The sequence below is a fragment of the Vulpes lagopus genome, chromosome 24, assembly GCF_018345385.1.
Source record: "Vulpes lagopus strain Blue_001 chromosome 24, ASM1834538v1, whole genome shotgun sequence".
Classification (NCBI taxonomy): domain Eukaryota; kingdom Metazoa; phylum Chordata; class Mammalia; order Carnivora; family Canidae; genus Vulpes; species Vulpes lagopus.
Window position 1 is genome coordinate 12,484,561 of NC_054847.1, and position 9,583 is coordinate 12,494,143.

The window sequence follows — 9,583 nt, forward strand, 5'->3', positions numbered from 1 at the left end:
TTCTCTTATCCAGAGATTGTGCTTTTTCCAGAAAAGGATAGTGACACTTCCTGTTTGGAGTTAGACAAAAGTCCGTTAAATCCAAAGAATAGACCTGAACTAGAATACTTGCAAACCCATGATCACTGCAGTCTTTACCTGCCTGTCATCAAGCTGAGTCAGATGCCAAATCATAAGTGGAGTTCCCTCATTTAGAATGAAAAATACTTGTCACAGAACTATATGATCTATACAGCCAGCTCACTCACTCTCTGCTATGCAGATCTACATTGGGAACTAGGTAATAACCTCAAGAAAACTATCTTAATGATGAAGATAACAAGTCCTGATGCATATATTTCAAAACAGTGATGATGTTGCCATTCGAAGTGCAATAGTTCAAATTTACAGACAATTCTCTCTCCAAAATAAGGAAGGCTTTTTCCAATAAGGTTAGATTGTTTAAAATTCTATTGGCTAAACACCATCCTCAAATTTGAGTGAGATTATGGTACAATTAAATTATTTATTAGCCATGGATCCATAAAGCCCTCATCTTTCCCATAATCACATTTTAGTGTGGAATCCTCATTATAGATAGAAAATAAGTAATACAAGGCAAACAACAGTGAAGGTTATGTTTGCTCATTAGCTGGACAGTGGCTCCAAATGCTGATGAAGAATTCTAGTACATTGGCCAGAACAACATGGAGGGTTTCTTTGTCCAAGTCTCATTCAGCTGAAGCAGGCTCAGATCAACGCAGACCCCAAGGATTGCTCTATCTCACCACCTCCCCACAACTACTCCAGACTATTGTCTTGTCTTTGCAAAGGAAATGAAACTGGAGATAGTCCAATGGAGAAAGGTTAGGTCCCAAGGGTCTAATATAAATCCAGCAGAGATTACAGTAGCCACAGGAGGAGCTATTGTGTGGGACAATGAAAGTCCAAGGAGAGAGACAACCTGACCATGGAGTTGTTCTTAAGGACTACTTTGCTGCATAGGGTATTTGGAGCAGTTTTTCTTTCAGTGCTTTGGATATATCATCCTACCCTCTCCTGGCATTAAGGTTTCTGGTCAGGAATCTGCTGATGGCCTTTTGGGGGTTCTCTTGTAAATTACAAACATCTTCTTTCTTGTTACTTTTAAGATTCTTTCTTAGTCTTTGACTTTTGCAGTTTTATTATAATGTGTCTTGAAGAAGATCTCTTTAAATTGCATTTGCTTATTGAATATGAGTGTCATGAACTTAGATGTCCATTTTCTCCCCAGATTCGGGAAGTTTTGAGCCATAACTTCTTTTTTTTGAGAGATTTTATTTATTTATTCATGAGAGACACACAGAGAGAGGCAGAGACACAGGCAGAGGGAGAAGCAGGCTCCCCATGGGGAGCCAATGCAGGACTTGATCCTGGAACCCCAGGATCATGACCTGAGCTGAAGGGAGACACTCAACCACTGAACCACCCAGGTGCTCGGAGCCATAACTTCTTTAAATAACTTTTCTACTCCCTTGTCCCTTTGTTCTCCATCTGGGATTTCTATATTGCACAGATTGTTTCTTTTAATGATTTATTGTGTAGGCTTTCTTTAAATCTTTCATATTCTTTCTCCTTGTTCTTCTCCTAACTAGATCATTTCAGATGTCCTGCCTTCTAATTCCCAGTTTTTTGTTTTTTTTTCTGCTTGGGCTGTTTTGTTGTTGATGCTCTCTATTGTATTTTTCAGTCCATCCATTGTATTCTTCATCTCTAGAATTTTCTTTTGGTTCTTTTTTTTTTTTATGATTTCTATCTCTTGGTTAGACTTCTCATTTTGTCCATGTGTTGTTTTCCTGATTTCATTGAATTGTCTTTGTGTGTCTTCCTGTACCTCACTGGGCTTCCTTAAGATGGTTATTTTGACTCTTTACTGGGTAAATCACAAATCTCCGTGTTTTGGGGGACTGGTTACTGGGAGATTATTGTGATCCTTTGGTGTTATTAGGTTCCTTTGATTTTTTTGCATCCCTTGAAGTTTGGCATTGCTGTCTTTCCATTTGAAGTAGCAGTCACTTCCTCCAGTTTTTACTGACTGACTTCTGTTGGTCCTGCCAGAGATTCTGAGTCTTTCTGAAACCATCAGTGCTATGCCTCCTCCATGCTTCTTGCTTTCTCTTGTGGTAGAATTATTAAGCTTTCGTGCCTTCTCTTGATCTTATTGTGTACCAGCCATGAGCAGACAGCCTCTTTTTTTTTATTTCCCCCAGAGGGAACTATAATTCAAGTTTGTGGTCTTTCCCTGGCCCACAGCCTTGGGGCAGCTTTCTACACATGCTTGTTAGCTGTCTGCAAAGCTCATTTTCAGTGCCACTGGGAGCATGCACAGGGAGTAAGCCATAGGGTGAGGGAGGCTGAGGTATGTGGAGCAGTGGAGGTGCCTATGGACCAGTTGAGAGGATCTATGAGCAAGGCATCCCTAGATGTTCATGGGTCAGCTTCTTTGTGGAGGCTATGAAGCAGTTAATAGGGTCCATATCTCTTTAATGCCCTTCAAGAGTTCTAGCTGCCATTTTCCCAGCCTCTTCCTATCCCCTAGTCATGTAGCTCACAACTCAAGATGATACAACAGATAAATGGAGCCATTTAGTGTTCTGCACAACTGTGCAAGCTAGGAGTTCAGTCATATGCTCTCATTTTTCCTGGCAGGAGAAATCACAGGCAGAGAAAGTTTCTCTTGGCATTGAGCTATGCTACCTTGGAAGATGGGTAGCACAGGTAAAGTGAAGTTATTCTTCTTAGCTTCTTCGATGCATTAAAACATGCATTTTTTGTTCCAACAATGTGCTGAAACTTACCTGTCAGAAACCCAGACTTCAACAGAGACTTTCTTGTCCATGGGTGATTGTCTTTGATAATATTCTTCAGGGCTCCTAGAGTATAGCAGAGAGGGTCTGTAGATGGTTCCTGGACCACTCATTTCCTCTATGTCTTCTTCTCCCATTTATAAGTGGCTATCTTCAGAAATGAAATGCATATGGTGCAACACTATTATGCCATCAAGTTATGAAGTCACAGGAACTGTTCTATTCCCAGAAGGTAGGTGACTTGCATTTCTCTATTCTATTCCACTGTGAGTTGGAATTAAACTAGGGAGGGATAAAAAGTTGGTGGAGGAGAAAGAGAAGGTGAAACAAGGAAGATAAAAATGTAGACATTTAGAATGGATTGCATTAGTGTGCTAGGGATACCCTAAGTAACAAAACACAACAAACGAGGAGGCTTAAAACAACAAATTTTTATTCTCTCACAGTTCTGGAGCTAAAAGTTTGAAATCAAGGTGTTAGCAGGGCTGTGCTTTCCCAAAAGCCTCTAGAGGAGGAAACTTCTAGGCCTCTATCAGCTTCTGGTGGCCGTGGCATTCCTTGCCTGTGGTAGCATCATTCTGATCTTTGCTTTGGCCTTCCCATGGCCACCATCCCTCCGTATCTCTGCCTTTTCTTCCTATAAGGAACTCCAGTCATATTGGGTTAGAGGCTACTTCAATCTAACCTCATCTAGACTAACTGCATGTGCAATAACCTTTTTCCCAAATAAGGCCTCATTCTGAGGTATGGTGGGTTAGGAATTTGGGATATATATATATATATATATATATATATATATATATATATATATATATAAATTTTTTTTTAAAGATTTTATTTATTTATTCATGAGAGACACAGAGAGAGAGGCAGAGACACAGACAGAGGGAGAAGCAGGCTCCATGCAGGGAGTCCAATGTGGGACTTGATCCCAGGACTCCAAGATCATGCCCTGGGCCAAAGGAAGGCACTATACCACTGAGCCACCCAGGGATCCCCTAGGACATATTTTTATAGAAGCAAAGGTCAACCCATAGCATGGGTGAAAGGAAAAAAAATAGAGGAAAGAAAGAAATGAAATAGGGATACAGAGACGGAAGAAAGAAAGAAGGAATGAAAACAGAATGTAGGCAAGCAGACAATAGGAAGGAAAGAATTATAAAAAACAGATGAGCGGCTTTTTCCTTCCCCATGTGGGGTTGGGGCATTACAGAAGGAAATGGTTCAGATAGGAAAAGACACCTTTGATATTTTTCAGGTTAAGTGATTATAAAATTAGGGGCACCTGTGTGACTTAGTTGGTTAAGCATCTGCCTTCAGCTCAGGTCATGATCCCAGAGTCCTTGGCTCCCTGCTCAGCAAGTAGTCTGCTTCTCCCTCTCCTTCTGTTCCTCCCCCAAATTGTGCTCTCTCTCTCTCTCTCTCTCTCTCGCTCTCTCTCTCTCCGAAATAAATAATTAAAATCTTAAAAAAAGAGATGACAAAGTTATTAAAATAGTGGTTTAGCACATATTAAATACATAATAGATTTCACTTAATTAATACATTTTTGTTTACTGATTAAGGATTGTATGGTTGAAAAAGAAAGCACAGACAATGTCAAGATCTAATTAAGAAATCTTGGAAGAACAAATAGAACTTTAAAAATTGTGTGTAATGAAATTTATAGTAATCAATACCAGATATTAACTTTCTGTCTTTATGTTTCCTCTTTTTTTCATCTCCTAATACCAAAGAATAACATGTGGCTCCATTCTATAAGATGCATTTCGGGATATGTATCCTGGAAGGTAACAACACTTGCCTCATTCAAACTTACAGTCCACTTGCCTGGTTGTCAACAAAAGACAGTCTTCCCATCTAAACACCATCATAATACAAATACAATAAAGCAACATGAATACAGATAATATAAATTTGAGAAGTTCAAAGGAGGAAGAAATCATTTTCAACATTTATGATAGAGACACATAGATCAATGGAACAGAATAGAGAACCCAGAAGTGGACCCTGAAATGTATGGTCATCTAATATTCGATAAAGGAGGAAAGACTATCCACTGGAAGAAAGACAGTCTCTTCAATAAATGATGCTGGGAAAATTGGACATCCACATGCAGAAGAATGAAACTGGACCACTCTCTTTCACCATACACAAAGATAAACTCAAAATGGATGAGAGATCTAAATGTGAGACAAGAGTCCATCAAAATCCTAGAGGAGAACACAGGCAACACCCTTTTTGAACTCGGCCACAGTAACTTCTTGCAAGATACATCCACAAAGGCAAAAGAAACAAAAGCAAAAATGAACTATTGGGACTTCATCAAGATAAGAAGCTTTTGCACAGCAAAGGATACAGTCAACAAAACTAAAAGACAACCTACAGAATGGGAGAAGATATTTGCAAACGACATATCAGATAAAGGGCTAGTTTCCAAAATCTATAAAGAACTTACTAAACTCAACACCAAAGAAACAAACAATCCAATCATGAAATGGGCAAAAGACATGAAGAGAAATCTCACAGAGGAAGACATGGACATGGCCAACATGCACATGAGAAAATGCTCTGCATCACTTGCCATCAGGGAAATACAAATCAAAACCACAATGAGATGCCACCTCACACCAGTGAGAATGGGGAAAATTAACAAGGCAGGAAACAACAAATGTTGGAGAGGATGCGGAGAAAAGGGAACCCTCTTACACTGTTGGTGGGAATGTGAACTGGTGCAGCCACTCTGGAAAACTGTGTGGAGGTTCCTCAAAGAGTTAAAAATAGACCTGCCCTACGACCCAGCAATTGCACTGTTGGGGATTTACCCCAAAGATTCAGATGCAATGAAACGTCGGGACACCTGCACCCCGATGTTTCTATCAGCAATGGCCACAATAGCCAAACTGTGGAAGGAGCCTCGGTGTCCATCGAAAGATGAATGGATAAAGAAGCTGTGGTTTATGTATACAATGGAATATTACTCAGCAATTAGAAACGACAAATACCCACCATTTGCTTCAACGTGGATGGAACTGGAGGGTATTATGCTGAGTGAAATAAGTCAATCGGAGAAGGACAAGCAGTGTATGTTCTCATTCATTTGGGGAATATAAATAATAGTGAAAGGGAATATAAAGGAAGGGAGAAGAAATGTTGGGAAATATCAGGAAGGGAGACAGAACATAAAGACTCCTAACTCGGGGAAATGAACTAGGGGTGGTGGAAGGGGGGAGGAGGGCGGGTGTTGGAGGGGAATGGGTGACGGGCACTGAGGTGGACACTTGATGGGATGAGCACTGGGTGTTTTTCTGTATGTTGGTAAATTGAACACCAATAAAAATTAATTTAAAAAAAAACAAATAAATAAATAAAATCTTAAAAAAAAAGAGATTAATAGACTCAAAACAAAAATGCAATAATATATGGAAAATACCTTAGAAGACTGATCCAGAAAAGCTTCATGATGGAGGCAGAATTTTCAGTGTATAGGATTTGTTTAGGTAGGTTTGTGGGGTGTGTGGAAGGAAAGTCCCCACAAGACCTCAAATTTGCCTACACATCCACACCTCTTTAAGACTTTCCAGCCTTGAGATCCCTGGGTGGCGCAGCGGTTTGGCGCCTGCCTTTGGCCCAGGGCGCGATCCTGGAGACCCGAGATCGAATCCCACGTCGGGCTCCCGGTGCATGGAGCCTGCTTCTCCCTCTGCCTGTGTCTCTGCCTCTGTCTCTATCTCTCTGTGACTATCATAAATAAATAAAAATTTAAAAAAAAGACTTTCCAGCCTTGCTGTCCGATAACTTAGTTTTTAGTCTATGTAATAATAACTAGGTAAATGACAAGAGAAGCCCCTCAAAAGTCTGAGGGGATTCTAAGTGGTCAATTCTCTTAAATATTGCTCACCAATAATCCTCCAATCCAAGATGATAAGGACAAGTTCCCATCATGAAATAACTATAAGATTCTGTGGTCTTGGATAAAGCAGCCTAGAAGGAGTTTGTGAAGTGGCCTAGTACACTATCCTGGTCCTACAGGACGGACTGGTGATTGGTCCACTACCACTTGGCTCCAAGTCTGGTTTGCAACTATCTCTACAACTATTCTCTGTCCCCGCTGTCAGGACTCATCATTTCTCTAGCACTCACTGTTAACCAAAGACACTGAAATTATTCTGTGCCAGTCTCTAGTTCCAGTGACATGTAGTTACATTTAGTTTGTTTCCTGGGTACTGGTCATTAGGAAAGCTTCTCCATATGTGAACACACAGCCTTCATCGGTTCATGAGCCTAAAATGTTAAACTTACTTGAAGGATTGTCCTAACTCTGTGAACTCTGTGTCATTCTCTCTCTGGTCTTCAATTCATTATATCAGTAAAGTTTCTGAGTTATAAATAAGATGATTGTTCCTAGTGTTAATTTTAATTGATTGTTTTCAATTTATAATAAATTGCATGTATTTAAACATAGAAGTTAAATAACGAGTTTTGACATACATAAATACCCATAAAATTGCAATAAAGATAATAAACATACATATTTACCCCCAAAGTTTCATTGACTCCTTTTGGAATTTCTCCCTCCAAACCCTCCCCATCAGTTTCTAGCCCCCATTCTCCAGGCAATACTGATCTTCCTATCAATGTTTTAATTCTCCAATAGTTCATATAAATAGAATTATAGAGTATAATCTTTTTGGTAGGATTGACTTCTTTCATGTGATATAATTATTTTGAGATTCATCCATGCTTTTGTGTGCACTGGTAGTTCATTTGTAATTTCCATACTTCCATGGGTATATCAACATCTGGTGATCCATTTATCTACTTATAAATATGCGGGTTGTTTCCAGTTCAGAGCTATTGCAATTAAAGCTGGTGTAACCTTCCACATATAAATATTTGCATAAACATTTTATTTCATTTTTTTTGGTAAATACTTAGAAGTGCAATGGCTGGGTTTTAAGAAAGAAGGATGTGTAATTTTTAAAGAAACTTTTTCACTATGCTTCAAAGTGATTGTGTTATTTTACATCTACTCAGAGAGTATGAGAGTTTACCTTGTGTTATATTCTAACCTATACACAGTATGTTCAGTTTATTTAATTTTAGCTTTCTAGTGCTAATGTGTTAATATCTCATTATGGTTTTAATTTAGCCTTTGTTATTTAAGGTTGCATAATTTAATGGAGAAAAAATGGAAAGTGAAACAATTCAGAAAGGGAAGAAACTAAGAGTAGAGGAAGGAAGGTGAGGTACAGAATCAAATATTTAAATAAAAGAGGAAACAACAGATATACAATTTTAAATGATGCTACTAAAAATAAGGGGAAATTGGGAAAGTAGAAATTTTTTTAAAATGGACTCTAGATACTATCCTAAAAATCAAGAAATAATATAAAGTGTGTTTATAGGTGCACCTAGGTGGCTCAATCAGTTAAAGCAACCAACTCTTCATTTCAGGTCAGGATCTTATGGGTCATGGGATCAAGACCCAAATCAGGCTCCCTGCTCAGAGATGAGTCTGCTTAAGATTCTCTTGCTGTCTTCTCCTCCCCTTGTTCATGCTTTTTCTCTCTCTCTTTCTCTAAAATAAATAAATAAATCTTTTAAAAATGAAAAAGAAAATAAAGTGTGTTTATAGGAGAGCAACATCGTAACAGCAGTATTGGGATAGACCATCTATAAGTCTTCAGGGTTGGTGGCAAAAGAGCTGGAGAAAGAAAAGTTAGGAAAGTGACTGCAATATTCCAAGCAGACCTGAATGAAAAAACAGTTAGGGTGGTAATAACAAGATGGAAAAATTTCATCAGTGGAGACTTCCAGTGCTCTATAACTTGATGAGAAGAAATGGGTTATGCTTTTCAGTTGGTTTCATTGTACTTTTTTAAAAGGCATCTTTCACAATAATAATATATCCTTTTCTCCTTAAGAGTTATGAAACAAACAGAAATGAATATTTGTGTTTAAATACCCAATGTCAATCTGCACAATCTAGTATGATGATGGACAGTGGGCAGTGAAGTAGAACATGGTATAGGGTGCATGTCTTTCTGCCTGGATTGAAGCTGAAATGGCACTGCCTGGTTCATCTCTCCAAGCTTCCATTTTGAGCTTTCCTACATCCCCTTCTCCTTGGAGGGCCTGTGTCTGTACTTTCTGAGTTTTAACAGCTTTGTTCTTGGCATTTCAGAGAAATGAGTTGTGAATTCTCAATGACTTCATGCCTTCCAGTCTAACAGCACTTCCCCAGGGTGTAAGTGCTGAGATTTTTAACAGTTTTACATGTCAAAGATTGGTGCTCCATATATATATATGGAGCACTTTGAAAGCCTGTGGCTTCCTGTCTCTCAGCACTTCAGCAAAAAGTTTGAGCTGAGCAGAAATTAGACAGAGGCAGAGGTTTGTGTTGGCTTGATCTATGGGAAGAATTTGGATAAAAAGGCTTGGATTTTAAGAATGCAGTTGCTGGCAAGGCCATCTTAATGCTGGCAAGAACAGAAAAGAAGATGGTGTTAATAGCACAAATCCCAAGCCAGTATCCCAAAATCACCTAATGAATCCTGAAGCCACCATTTACTCAGTGTGAAATTTTGAAATGTGAGAGCCTGTTTTAACACCATCACCCAGGCAGCATTCAGCACCAACAAGCGACATGTCACAGCAGTGAAATAGGGAGGGACTCTAGGAGGAGTTTTTGAACATGAAGCTCTAACGATGATGCTGGAGGAGACAAAGGCATGTCTACAGCACATGTGTGTGGG